At 41.4% G+C, this 14,691-nt stretch overlaps 2 non-coding genes across 2 annotated transcripts; both read left to right on the forward strand.

Annotated features, from left to right (window-relative positions):
- The first annotated feature begins 3,285 nt into the window (after window positions 1-3,285).
- TRNAI-AAU (transfer RNA isoleucine (anticodon AAU)) lies at window positions 3,286-3,359 on the forward strand. The gene has a single exon. It is a non-coding gene; the product is annotated as a tRNA-Ile (tRNA).
- A 2,295-nt stretch (window positions 3,360-5,654) lies between these two features.
- TRNAI-AAU (transfer RNA isoleucine (anticodon AAU)) lies at window positions 5,655-5,728 on the forward strand. The gene has a single exon. It is a non-coding gene; the product is annotated as a tRNA-Ile (tRNA).
- The last annotated feature ends 8,963 nt before the right edge of the window (window positions 5,729-14,691 follow it).

Below are 14,691 nucleotides of genomic sequence, written 5' to 3' on the forward strand. Positions count from 1 at the left end.
TTTGTATATGTGTGTCTGTGTGTTTGCATGTGTGTCTGTGTGTTTGTATTTGGGTCTGGATGTGTATGTCCGTGCCGGAACTTTCTCACCATTTGACCTTTTGTCATTAAATTTTCTGGAAAGCTTTGTAATGAGAATATGGAGAGGAAAAATTCAACTTTTTTCAAAAGGTCAAGGGTCACCCTAACCTGAAATCATTTTTCATCCAATTTAAATGAAATTTTAATTTACCATTTGAGCTTCGTCATCAAATTTTCAACAAAAATTTATTGCGAGAACGAGCGTGGTTCGGCTCGCCTCACAATGCGTCGCTGCAGAGGCACCGGCTTGTTTTAACTGAGGATCATGGCCTGCTTGAAGTTGAGTTGCTGTGTTGTCATGATTTACACCAATCATAATACAAACATTGTTTGTACAAATTTATTTGTGATATTAGTGATATTATTTATTTGTAATTTATTTGTAATCATAAAAGGTCCAAGAAGTACAAACCTCTCAATGGTCAAGGGTTCAAGCTGGTGTATTGGGTCGAATGTGTCTTACTGGTCTTCAGTGTCTTCGTGGTCTTTCATGGTCTTCGGAGTCTTTTGGAACTTCGGGGTAGTTAAGGGTGTTCGGCGTCTTTTGGGTCTTCGATGTATTTTGTGTCTTCGGGGTTTATTGGGCCTTCTTGTTATTTTGGGTCTTTGAGGGTTTTTTGGGGACTTAAAAGGTCTTCAAAGGTCTTCGAGGTCTCAGCAGTCTGAAGGGTCGAAAGTTATGTTCCAAAAGTACATAATTAATTAATGCACATAATTTATCGACAGGATGCAACTGACATCCAAACATACGTAATTAATTTATATATAGTCACACGGCCTGACCACTTCACTGCCTCAGGTCCTCATGGACCGTGTTTGTAGGTTTTATGTATATTTCAAGAAGAAGACGTTTTGGTCACAAATATACAAACATAACCTTATTTGTTTACTCCATTATAAGAAGATACAGAGAAGACTAATTAAAATTTAGGAAAAAAGTGAAAGGGTCAAACCTCACCATCCCATAAAATTGTCAATTTTCATCAAATTGACCTGACCTTTTCGTCCAATTGACCTGACCTTTTCATCCAATTGACGTGACCTTTTCATCCAATTGACATGACCTTTTCATAAAATTGACATGATCTTTTCATCCAATTGACATGACCTTTTCGTCCAATTGACATGACCTTTTCATCAAATTGACCTGACCTTTTCGTCCAATTGACCTGACCTTTTCATCCAATTGACGTGACCTTTTCATCCAATTGACATGACCTTTTCATAAAATTGACCTGACCTTTTCATCCAATTGACGTGACCTTTTCATCCAATTGACATGACCTTTTCATAAAATTGACATGACCTTTTCATCCAATTGACATGACCTTTTAAGAATTTGCACATTGATTCACTGAATTGGTTCACCAATCAAAAGCTAGAAGCCAAAAGCAGGAAGCCAAAATCTTTACTGTATATATCCAGTTGACCTGATGTTTTTTGAATTTGCATATTGGGTCAATAAATTTGTTAAACAATCAAAAGGTGGAAGCAGATTTATGTTTTTTGGGGATCAAAAGGTCAAAAGTCAAGATTGCATAAAATCGTCAATTTATATCCGATTCACTTTAAATTTGAGCAGGGTGTGCATGTTGGGTCACTGAAGCTCCTGCTTTTGAGGTCAAAAGGTGAAAATCACCTGAAATCGTCAATTTTGTTTGTATTTTTACCCTGTGTTTACGATGCGAAAAGCGAGGTTAAGCATTCAGGTGCGAACGTGTGCCGTGTTCCGTGTGCCGTACGTGTGCTGTCTGCCGTGTGGCGTGTGCCGTACGCCGTGTGCTGTGTGCCGTGTGGCGTGTGCCATACGCCATGTGCTGTACGTGTCTGCATTAAAAAAATTCATTTTCTTGGCAACCGTTGGTCCGATTGACACGAAATGTTACCATAGAAGCGCCTCCGCCTGTATAATTTTTTTATTCATAATTATGACGTCATCGGTCACATGGTACGGACGCCATCTTGAAAAAACGTTGCACCTCGACATCTCCCAAACCGCTCAATGGAAAAAATTGAATGATAGCTCATTGTCAAGTACTCAACATGGGGAATAAGACCTGTTGATGGTGATGTCATCGGTGCCTAAATTATGACGTCATAATTCAACAAGTTTTACGCTTGATCTGATCAGTATGAATAAAACAAAAATTCCTCTCCAACTGTTAGACCGATGGACACGAAATTTTCAGAATATGTGCGGCTCCTCCTGTTTAATTTTTTTATGATAATTATAACGTCATAGGTCACGTGGTACAGACGCCATCTTGGGAAAAAAATCGAAAAATTTTGCACCTCTATAGCTCCGAAACCACTCCATGGAAAAAATTGAAACATGGCTCAATGTCAAGTACTCCCCTTGGGGAATAAGATATGATAATGATGATGTCATCTGTGCCTTCGTTATGACGTCATAATTCGACAAGTACAATACTTATCCGATCATTTTGAATTTTTTTTCTCAGCAACTGTTGGTCTGAAGGGCACGAAAATTTCACCATTAGCTCATCGCCCGGGAGAAGAAACGCTCCCTAGGCAAATGCCAACATTAATTTTTGGATTCCTCATGCTCTGAATATTCCAAAAATGTATAGTTTTGCTTATCTCCAAAAATTTGAACGAAAAAACAGTGAACCTGACCAAGGAGAAAAGAAACAGTGGAGAGAGGGGAAACACCAACAGAAGAGTTGAAGGCTAAGATAGTTGCAGATTTTGCCAAACAGTGGTGGTGGGGAGGAAAGGGGGCAAGAGAGGATACATGGTGTGTACAAGATGGACACAGAAGAAAAGTCTCAGTTGGGAAAAAATGGAAATTTAAAAGAAGGTGGGATTTGGGTGGGGTCAACGAGGGTAGAAACGATCATGAATTTGAATTGGACACGATTTGAAATGGTGGTGAACAGCTGTCTTGAAGATATGGAAGGAGGAATGATATTGATGAGAATGTGGAAGTTGATTCAACAGGTTGGAAAAAAGAACAATTGAGTGGAGGTGAGCAGTGATCCTGGGTTGAGAGAGTTCCTCCAGAAGGGGGTTGACAGTGGACCCTGTGTTCCCTGCAGAAACCTAGTTGAGGTTAGATGAAACATGACTCTCACTCGCAGCATGTCTTGGAGCCTTGTCTTGGGATGTGGACGTGACACAGACCTGTGACTTGATTTCCTAATAAACAGTAAGGATAAGATTGTCAAAGCTGGTGTTTGTAAATGGCCGGTTAGCTCAGCTGGTTAGAGCGTGGTGCTAATAACGCCAAGGTCGCGGGTTCGATCCCCGTACGGGCCATCTTTTGTTTTTTACTCGTCACATCAGCACAACTCCCAGGCAGCGTAACATCGGGTTTTCATATCACTTGTTTGTGTATGTGTCTGTGCTTGCATATGTGTCTGTGTGTTTGTATCTGTGTCTGTGCGTGTATGTCCGTGCCATAACCTTTTTACCATTTCACCTTTCGTCATTAAATTTTCAACAAAGCTTTATAATGAGAATATGGAGGAGAAAAATTCAAAGTTTTGTCAAATGGTCAAGGGTCATCCTCACCTAAAATCATTTTTCATCCAATTTACCTGAAATTTAAATTTACCATTTGAGGTTTATCATCAAATTTTCAACACAAGTTTATTGTGAGAACGAGCGTGGATCGGCTCGCCTCATCATGCGTCACTGCAGAGGCACGGGCTTGTTTTAACTGAGGATAATGGCCTGATTGAAGTTGAGTTGCTGTGTTGTCATGATTTTCACCAATCATGATGCAAACATTTTTTTGTACAAATTTATTTGTGATATTGGTGATATTATTTATTTGTGATTTATTAGTGTTCGAAAAAGGTCCAAGTGCAGAGGCACGTGCTTGAAGCTCTCAATGGTCAAGGGTTCAAGCTGGTCTAATGGGTAGAATGTGTTTTTCGGGTCTTTGGGTCTTAAGGGTCTTCGTAGTCCTTTATGGTCTTCGGGGTATTCAGGGTAGTTCATCATCTTCTGCGTATTTTGGGTCTTCGATGTATTTTGCATCTTTGTGGTCTTTTGCGCCTTCGTGTTATTTTGGGTCTTTAATGGTCTTTGGGGACTTAAAAGGTCTTCAAAGGTCTTCGAGGTCACAGCAGTCCAAAGGATCGAAAGGTATGTTCCAAAAGTACATAATTAATTCACGCACATAATTTATAGACAGGATGCAACTGACATCCAACCATTATGTAATTAATTGATATACAGTCAGACGACTTCACCACTTCATTGTCTCACGGATCGTGTTTTTTGGTTGTATGTATAATTCAAGAAGAAGACGTTTTGGTCACAAATATACATACACAACCATAACTGCTTGCTCCATTGTAAGAAGACATGCAGAAGTCTAACTAATAATTTGGAGAAAAGGTGAAAGGGTCAAAGGTCACCGTCACATAAAATTGTCAATTTTCATCCAATTGACATGAACTTATATGAATTTGCACATTGGTTCACTGAATTGGTTCACCAATCAAAAGGTGGAAGCCAATTGTTTTTTTTCGATTAAATGGTAAAAGGTCACGGTTGCATAAAATTGTCAATTTCCATCCCATTCACTTTTAATTTGAGCAGGGTGTGCATATTGGGTCACCGAAGGCTATTGATTTTGAGGTCAAAAGGTCAAGGTCACCGGAAATCGTCAATTTTGTTTGTATTTTTTTTCATCTGTCTTCGTCAAGTTTAGCATAAGGAAAAAATATGTCTGAATACAAAGCGGATGTGGAGGAGCTCTGCATTTTCAGATGTTTTCCAGTTTTAATTGGATCGTGACGGACCAGTTTATCCTGCTATTAATTTGCAATTGGTCACTGGCTTTGACACCAATACAAACTTTTATTGTGGACCGAATCGGCATCAAAAAGCTGCGTATATCAAACAAACCGTTTCAAATGGAGCATCTCGCCGCCATTAGAGCTTTTGAATTGCATCAGATTTTGTCACATTTTGTATACATTTTCGAAGCTCGTGGAAGAGCTCGGACTGGTGTACTGAACGGATCCGAAGGCAACAGTAGAAAAGAAACAGTGGAGAGAAGGGAAACACCAACAGAAGAGGTGAAGGCTAAGATAAGGGAAGAATTGGTCAACCAATGGGTGTGGGGAGGAAAGGGAGCAAGAGAGGATACATGGTGTGTACAAGATTGACACAGAAGAAAACTCTCAGTTGGGAAAAAATGGAAATTTGGAAGGAGGTGGGATTTGGGTGGGGTCAACGAGGGTAGAAACGATCATGTTTTTGAATTGGACACGATTTGAAATGGTGGTGAACAGCTGTCTTGAAGATCTGGAGGGGGGAATGATATTGATGAGAATGGGGAAGTTGATTCGACAGGTTGGAAAAAAGAACAAATGAGTGGAGGTGAGCAGTGATCCTGGGTTGAGGGAGTTCCTCCAGAAGGGGGTTGACAGTGGACCCTGTGTTCCCTGCAGAAACCTGGTTGGGATCAGATGAAACATTACTCTCACTCGCAGCACGTCTTGGAGTCTTGTCTTGGGATGTGGATGTGACACAGACCTGTGACTTGATTTCCTAGTAAACAGTAAGGTACGATTGTCAAAGCTGGTGTTTGTAAATGGCCGGTTAGCTCAGCTGGTTAGAGCGTGGTGCTAATAACGCCAAGGTCGCGGGTTCGATACCCGTACGGGCCATCTTTTGTTTTTTACTCGTCACATCAGCACAACTCCCAGGCAGCATGAGATGGGGTTTTCATGTCACTTGTTTGTGTCTGTGTGTTTGTATATGTGTCTGTATGAGTCTGTGCTTGCATATGTGTCTGTGTGTTTGTATATGTGTCTGTGTGTGTATGTCCCTGCCGTAACCTTTTTACCATTTGACCTTTCGTCATTAAATTTTCAACAAAGCTTTATAATGAGAATATGGAGGAGAAAAATTCAAAGTTTTGTCAAATGGTCAAGGGTCATCCTCACCTAAAATCATTTTTCATCCAATTTACCTGAAATTTAAATTTACCATTTGAGGTTTATCATCAAATTTTCAACACAAGTTTATTGTGAGAACGAGCGTGGATCGGCTCGCCTCATCATGCGTCACTGCAGAGGCACGGGCTTGTTTTAACTGAGGATAATGGCCTGATTGAAGTTGAGTTGCTGTGTTGTCATGATTTTCACCAATCATGATGTAAACATTTTTTTGTACAAATTTATTTGTGATATTGGTGATATTATTTATTTGTGATTTATTAGTGTTCGAAAAAGGTCCAAGTGCAGAGCCACGGGCTTGAAGCTCTCAATGGTCAAGGGTTCAAGCTGGTCTAATGGGTAGAATGTGTCTTTCGGGTCTTTGGGTCTTCATGGTCTTTTATGGTCTTCGGGGTATTCAGGGTAGTTCAGCATCTTCTGCGTATTTTGGGTCTTCGATGTATTTTGCATCTTTGGGGTATTTTGCGCCTTCGTGTCATTTTGGGTCTTTAAGGGTCTTTGGGGACTTAAAAGGTCTTCAAAGGTCTTCGAGGTCACAGCAGTCCAAAGGATCGAAAGGTATGTTCCAAAAGTACATAATTAATTCACGCACATAATTTATAGACAGGATGCAACTGACATCCAAACATATGTAATTAATTGATATACAGTCAGACGGCTTCACCACTTCATTGTCTCATGGGCCGTGTTTTTTGGTTTTATGTATAATTCAAGAAGAAGACGTTTTGGTCACAAATATACATACACAACCATAAATGTTTGCTCCATTGTAAGAAGACATGGAGAAGACTAACTAATAATTTGGAGAAAAGGTGAAAGGGTCAAAGGTCACCGTCACATAAAATATTGTCAATTTTCATCCAATTGACATGAACTTATATAAATTTGCATATTGGTTCACTGAATTGGTTCACCAATCAAAAGCTATAAGCCAATTGTTGTTTTTAGATCAAATAGTCAAACGTCAAGGTTGTATAAAATCATTAATATTTATGCAATTGACCTTAAGTTTTATGAATCTGCATATTTAATTTGGTCGCTAAGTTGGTTCAGCAATCAAAAGGTAGAAGAAGATTTTTTTGTTATTTGGATCAAAAGGTCAAAAGTCAAGATGGCATAAAATCGTCACTTTCCATCCGATTCACTTTAAATTTGAGCAGGGTGTGCATATTGGGTCACTGAAGGCTATTGCTTTTGAGGTCAAAAGGTCAAGGTCACCTGAAATCGTCATTTTTTTTGTATTTTTTTCTTTTGTTTTCGTCATATTTTGCATACGGAAGAAGAAGAAGTCTGACTACAAAGTGGATGTGGATGTGCTTTGCATTTTCAGATGCTTTCTAATTGGGTTTCCCATGCAATTACATTACCTTTTGATTCTGCTCAAGTTTTTCTTATTATCCTTGCACCCCTATTTTTCACCTCCGTAAACTTAAAAAATAATTTTCTCAGCAACCGTTGGTCCGATTGACAGGAAAGTTTCATCAAGTGATTGGCTAGGGACGTATAATTTTTTTTACTGCGAATTATGACGTCATAGGTCACGTGGTATGGGCGCCATCTTGTAAAACACCTTCAACTTTGCCCCTCTATATCTCCGAAACTGTTCAATGAAAAAAATTGAGTAATGGCTCATTGAGTAATGGAATTTTTAAGACAATGTAGGTCTCATCACAGGGAACAAGTCGGTAAAATTTCAACATGATTGGTTGTACGGTCTCGAAGCTCGAAGTCGTTATTGTTGAAAGAAGAAGAAACGCAAAAAATTTCTTTGCAGGCCATGTGACTCAATGTGCTACTGCCATTTTCCAGAATTATTTCCTTTAAAAATCATTTTCTCTGCAATAATTGTTCCGATTGACATGAAATTTTCACCATAGGAGGACTCCGCCTGTAGAATATTTTAGTGAATATTATGACGTCACAGGTCACGTGGTACGGGCGCCATCTTGGAAAAAAACAAAAAAAATTGCACCTCTATATCTTCAAAACTGCTGCACAGAAATAATTGAGACAGGTCTCATTGCAAAGAACTCTCCAAGCGGAATTAACATATGTGATTGATGATGTCATAGGTGCCGCCGTTATGACGTCATAATTCGACAAGTAAAAAACTTTATCCGATGAGGATGAAATTTCTTGAGCATCTTCTCAGTATAAATTGATGCAGAAATAAAACTAGAACGCCACTCAGTAGAGCGCATACTCCCGCCGTGGGTTTAGTTGGAATAATACGTTTTGTTTAACATCCCCTCTCCCCAAAACAATAAATGAAAAAGAAAGTAGGCCCAAACTGTCAGAGAATTTATTTTGATATATCTCGGAATGAGAGGAGAAAAACATCATTTAAGAATAAGAATAAAAGCTTCTTTCCCAAAAAAATTTCCAAAAAAAATTCCTGGATCCGGAATAATATCCTGAGCTTCACCAAAAATTAATCAATTCTTCCTCATCCCAAGGGCAATCATCCCACCAACTTTCATCCAAATCCGTTCAGAACTTTTCCAGATATCTTGTTCACAAACACACGAACACACGAACATATGAACACACACACACACACAGACGGACACGATCGAATGCGTTACTCCCTGGCGGGAGTAATAAACCTGAAAATCGCAGAGCCAGAACCAGAATTATTTATTTGGTCTGGAAAGCCCATGCGAGGTCTCTTCTTCTTCAGCCTCTCACAACCCAATCTTTTTTTAAAAAAGTTGGAATTTTGCCAAATCTGTTTTATCCGTTTGTTAATATACCTCAGCCATTGACAAATCTGGAACTAAGTCTTTATAAGTTCATCAAATACTGACACCGCGAATGACATTCGCTGAGCTAAATTTTGATATCTCTTCTGAGGTAAAAAAAACAAAAACACAAACAAAAAAACAGTTTTAAAGCATTATACGTATCAAACGATACCTTTTATGAAACGGGGAAACCTAATACACACTTTGGTGGTTTTAAAATGACAGAATATGTCTTTATTAGAAAAAAAAATGAACATTGAAGACGACGCTGCTAAAAAAAATACACCGCTCTAATGCATAACCACGAGTTTAAACTACATTTACAACAAATATGAAAACTATTTTCATATCACAATGTTAAATATAGAATATATAGAAGATAATGTTAAAAAAAAAATGAGCCCTATCTTCCAATGGTAAAAACATCCTCAAAAAATTCCTGGATCGGGAATAATATCCTGAGCTTCACCAAAAACTAATCAATTCTTCCTTATCCCAAGGGCAATCATCCCACCAACGTTCATCTAAATCCGTTCAGAACTTTTCCAGATATCTTGTTCACAAACACACGAACACACACACACACACACACACACGGACATGAGTGAATGCATTACTCCCGCTAATGACGTCGTAGGTTACGTGGTTCGGACGCCATATTGTTTTGAGTGAAAAACCACTAAAATCCAATTTTCTCCTAAACGACTGAACAGATCGAGGCAAAGCTTTGCAGGCAGAATCGCATACCTATGACGAACAAAAAAGTCAGCGAGAATGACGTCATGCGTCACATGGTTTCGGAGTTATGACGTTTTTAAGCATAAACTTTTAAAACCAAGCTCCTCCCTCATTTGTGATCCTTTCGAGGGGAAACTTCACAGATGTGTTCAGCATATCAGTCTACTAAAACCACCTTTTGGAATTTGCGATAGGTCACGTGGTTTGGCAGATATAAATAAATTAAACGGAAATATTTAAAAATATATATATAACTCTTGAACCGGTTCATTGATTGATGTGAAACTTTATATTATAGTAGAGGTAATGAAGTGTAACATGCCTGCAAAATTTCAAGATGATTGGATGTACGGTCTGGAAGCCAGAAGTTGGTATTGCATGAAGAAGAAAGTCTTCTCGAGTGAGCATGGAATTAATTATCACACTGCAAATGACAAGCAGACAAAGTATGGAGCGACCTCACGGGGTCATTTTGACCTCAAATAAAATTCTGATTTCAGATTTGTCAATCGCTGAGGTATATTAACACACGACCACAACAGATTTGGCGAAATTCCGACGATTTTTGACGAAAATATAACATTTGTGTACGCATAGGATAGAGGGCAGACCAAGAGGCCTCCTTTGGAGGAAAAAGGGGTTTAGGAAGCCTGGTGGAGGCTGATCGTCGCTGACCTTCCTCGTGACTGATCCTCATCATGCTCTGTTTTGGTTTTCGGCATCTTGGGAGCTGCTCGTCACTCGCTCATGTCTCGCACCTGGTTTCCAAAGCTGCATCAAACCTGCGCATCGGAGAAAAGGGAAGTCTCGCAAAGTTTCGAAAAGGGATCGTTAGCTTGTTGTGTGAGTGTGATCTGTGCCACCTTTATTGGGTTAGGATTTGTGCTTTATTTCTCATCATTGGACATAAGTTTGTGTGTTTCCATTTACCTCTTTCTGTCCTTTTGTTTTTCTAGGTTTATTTAGTTTTTGTTCATAGTGGCTTGTTTACCCTCTGCTCTGTTTACTTTACAAAATAAATCATTTAATAGGTAAGAAAACGTGTTTGAAGTATCTGCTTTTCGTGTGCGTTTGCCATCAATTTCGGCCCAATTAAATAATCTTTGGGGAGCAGTAAAGTTATTTAAATTGATTGAACGCAGTGCAGTAAAATATCGTTTGGGCCATCTTCCGAGACCAAATGTCCCGGCGGGAGGGTTCTGTCTTAACGGGCGCTCAGACATGACAACAGGATTATAACATGACCATCCTTGGTCCTGACAATCCTGTTGCATAACATGATCAACCTTGGCTGCTCTCATAGGGAGCAGGTGTTTCTTGTTATTTAAAAGCAAATCTGGTCATTGTTTCACCTTCAAATCATTGATGTCATTTTAAAAACATCACTGGATGTTTTTTCCCTGTTGACACACGTACGGGTTGTTCTTTCCAAAATTCTGTATCCGTACCTAATTCACGGGGCTTACTGATGAAATAACCATGAAAAAAGGTGTAAAACAGTGTCATCCGGCCATGGAGAAATCGTCGTAATTCTGTCCTTTTATAAAAATATGAATGCTTCAGCCACAAAAATCTGATGAACCTTCCAGTAACGTAATAATGAAACAAATGGGGATGCTTATGAAGCCTTATTTGTCCAGCTCACATCGTACCTAATTCACGGGGCTTACTGATGAAATAACCATGAAAAAAGGTGTAAAACAGTGTCATCCGGCCATGGAGAAATCGTCGTAATTCTGTCCTTTTATAAAAATATGAATGCTTCAGCCACAAAAATCTGATGAACCTTCCAGTAACGTAATAATGAAACAAATGGGGATGCTTATGAAGCCTTATTTGTCCAGCTCACATTGCACGAGTAATGTCCATAGCATCAATAAGGACTGACTTCAGGCTACAATGGTGTCATTGATAATTGTGTCTCCATTCATGTCACTGATAATTGTGTGACTTGCTGTAAATGGTACAGGAACGAATATATATATTGTAACGAATTTGGAAAGTGTAAAGAATGTGAGAACTGGTTTGCTGTGTTTTAACTGACCCTCGTAGAGTAAATAAGGTCGAAGGACGTCCCCCTAGTTAATTCCATGAAACTTACACACAGGCCACGATATATCTTTTTAAATAGCTTATTTCCTTATTCTATGTAGGCTAAATATGTGTTTCCCACTAGATTGACTCTGCATTGTATCAAACGAAATAAGCGTAGGCCCCTTTCAATTTCCCCAATCATCTCCGCTCTCCAAAGTTCCTTTCAAAAGCGGTGCGAGTGGTGTTCAATCCCGCAAGCCGCCATTGCCCATGTGCTAATCTCAGAGAAGAGGGGGGTAGGAGCCGCCAACTCACAGGCGTGGCACATCGTCATGATCAAAGGGGGAATCGGACAGCCCTAACAGCCAACCAGCACCGCGGTGAGCGACCCGGTAGGCGTGCCCTCGCAGCCGGCGGCTTGATTCCGACCCGAGTAATAAAAGCGACTGTAAGGGACTGCTTCGGCAGATGAGATGAGAGGAGAGATGAGATGAGAGGAGAAATGAGATGAGAGGAGAAATGAGATGAGAGGAGAGATGAGCTGTGAGATGAGAGATGAGAGACGCTCCAAAAAGGAGAGGTACTTGGAGATGAAACAAGCTTTGGAAAGACGCGCTGAGAGGAGGGAGACGGCTCCACCAGAAGGAGAGGAGCAGGTGTGACCGAGCCAGCGCGTGACGTCCACAGCATCAGCAGCGTCGACGCGACCAAGGGTTTTCCCGCCAAAAACGCGAAGAGTGGGAGCTGCTACCTCCAGCCCTGCCGGTTGCAGGGACCTGACCCTGCCTCCCTCTCCAGCAACCCACCTCCGCCATTCCTGCCTGCAATTTCCCCCGTGTAAGTGTGAACGTCGTCTGTCTTAATCGTTGTCCTGGGGTTAAGTAAACTGCATAGATAAGCTAACGATTCACTGTGTGACTGCTTCTTCCATCCATTGCTTGTAAATAACTTTGATCGCTCCTTCTTTTTGCTTGTGTGTATAATAAATCCTGTTATTCCTCCGTACTCTGTCTTCTTCTCTCTTCCTTCTCTTTCGGTCGCTTTAGAGGTTTCCAAATTGAATATCTGTGGCGCGATCTGGTCAACGTTGGGGGAGTCGGGCCAATCGGGGATCCTGTAACGGTCGCGGTTGACAATCCGCTCGGCCCAAAGTAACATCTTGTCCACGACCCGTAACAATTGGTGTCTAGGAGTGGGATACGAGGCCCGAACCAAATTTTTAAAACGTGTAAAAAAAAAAAATTTGGTCAAAATTACGAGCTGCCGAAATTTTGTTGTTTTATAAAACCCGAAATTTGAGATCGCGCCATGGACAATCAAGGCGATCGGATGTCGGTGGGGGAGATAGACGGGTTAGGGGTAACCCAGGACTTAGGGGACGAAAGGGAGGAGGAGAGCAATGAGGTGGTTGAGGGTGTATCAGACGCACAAAATGGCGCTCTCGCGCACGAGGTTACGGGCGCGCAAAATGGCGCCTCACACATGGCCACGGCGACCGCGCCCGCGACCGTAGCAGCGCCACCGGTGGATTTGAACCTTTTTTTCATACAAATGAAGGCCCTTATGGACAAGAATAATGAAGAAATGGAAAACAGAATGATGGGGGCCCTTATGGGACAAATGGGAGCCCAAATTGGAGGTTTGAAAAACAGTATGAGGGCTCAGAGTGAGCAATTGGGGGTAATGAGGGACGAAGCGAGGGGTACCGGTGAGGGGTTAGACAAGAAATTTGGGAAGTTAGACAATAATTTTGAGGGGTTAGACAAGAAATTTGGGAAGTTAGACAATAATTTTGAGGGGTTAGACAAGAAATTTGGGAAGTTAGACAATAATTTTGAGGGGTTAGACAAGAAATTTGGGAAGTTAGACAATAATTTTGAGGGGTTAGACAACGGGATAAAAGAGGTGAAAAATGGGTTAATGGGGTTAGAAAATAGGATGGAGGACAAATTGCGGGAAATAGGGGAACAATCTGCCCGGGAAATCAAACGAATGGGGAACCAGATAGAGGAGGTGCAAATCGGGTTAGAAAGTAAACTGGATGCTCAGAGGGATGAATTGGGACAGATGAGGGTAGCATCTACAAAAGAGAGGGAGGAGATGAAAGAGGAGATACGACGAGGTGTAAGTGAGGAGGGCTCGGGGGTACGCGAGGAGGTAAAGCGAGGCGAAAAGCGTATAGAGAAAGAGGTGAGAAATAATACGGCGAGGTTACAAGGGGGAATAGAAGATCTGACGGAGGAGGTGGAACAGCTGACGGAGGGACAGACGGAGTTAGTTGAGCAGGTTCAAAGGAACACTGCGGTACTAGGAGGGTTAAAGGCGACACAAAAAGAAATTAAAAATGACTTGATAGCGACACAGAGGCAATGTCAGATGGTACGTGAGGGACTGACAATGAGGTTGGACGAGGTGACAGAGGTAATGGAGACAAAGGACCGGCAGGTGAGGATGCACATAGAGACGGTCACGGTAGCCTTAGAGGACGAACTTGAGGAGACGCACCGGGGAATAAAAGAGGTGCAGCAAAAGTTAAAGGAGGTGTTAGAGGGGGTGAGTGAAATTAAGAAGAGACGGACAGAAACTAAAAGAGAAATCCAGGAGGAGGTGATGGAATATGTACAAGGTCGGTGCTCAACTCATAATGTGATGCTCACTAACCAAATAAAGACTTTACAGGTGGCAGAGGAGGTGCGACGACGAGGTGCCAAGGTGAGTGGCGATATAATCGGAAATGTACATGATGTGAGGGGAGCTTCAGTCGGCTTGGGGGTTGCTATGGATCCGGGTGTTCGTGAGAGGCCTTTGGTGAAGTGTGCGACAGGTCTGGTGTGCGAAAGAAGAGGTGTGCGAGAATGTCCGACCATGGGGTGTGTGAGGAAAAAGTGCGCGCCGACCAGTGAGTGTGCTGTCGAGAGTGAGTCGGTCATAGCGCGTGTGCGAGGGAGCACATGGAAGCGCGGTGTGGTGAGAGTTACAGAGGATGTAACGAAAGAGTGTGCGCAAGAGGATGCGTGAGAAAGGTGTGTAACGGACAGGTGCATGGGGAAAGAGTGCGCTGTCAAGAGTGAAGGAGAATGCATGCCTGTGGTGAGTGTTACAGAGGATGTAACGAGAAAGTGTACGCCTGTGGTGAGTGTTACAGAGGATGTAACG

The sequence above is a fragment of the Myxine glutinosa genome, chromosome 2 (genome assembly GCF_964187855.1).
Source record: "Myxine glutinosa chromosome 2, kmMyxGlut1.1, whole genome shotgun sequence".
NCBI lineage: Eukaryota > Metazoa > Chordata > Myxini > Myxiniformes > Myxinidae > Myxine > Myxine glutinosa.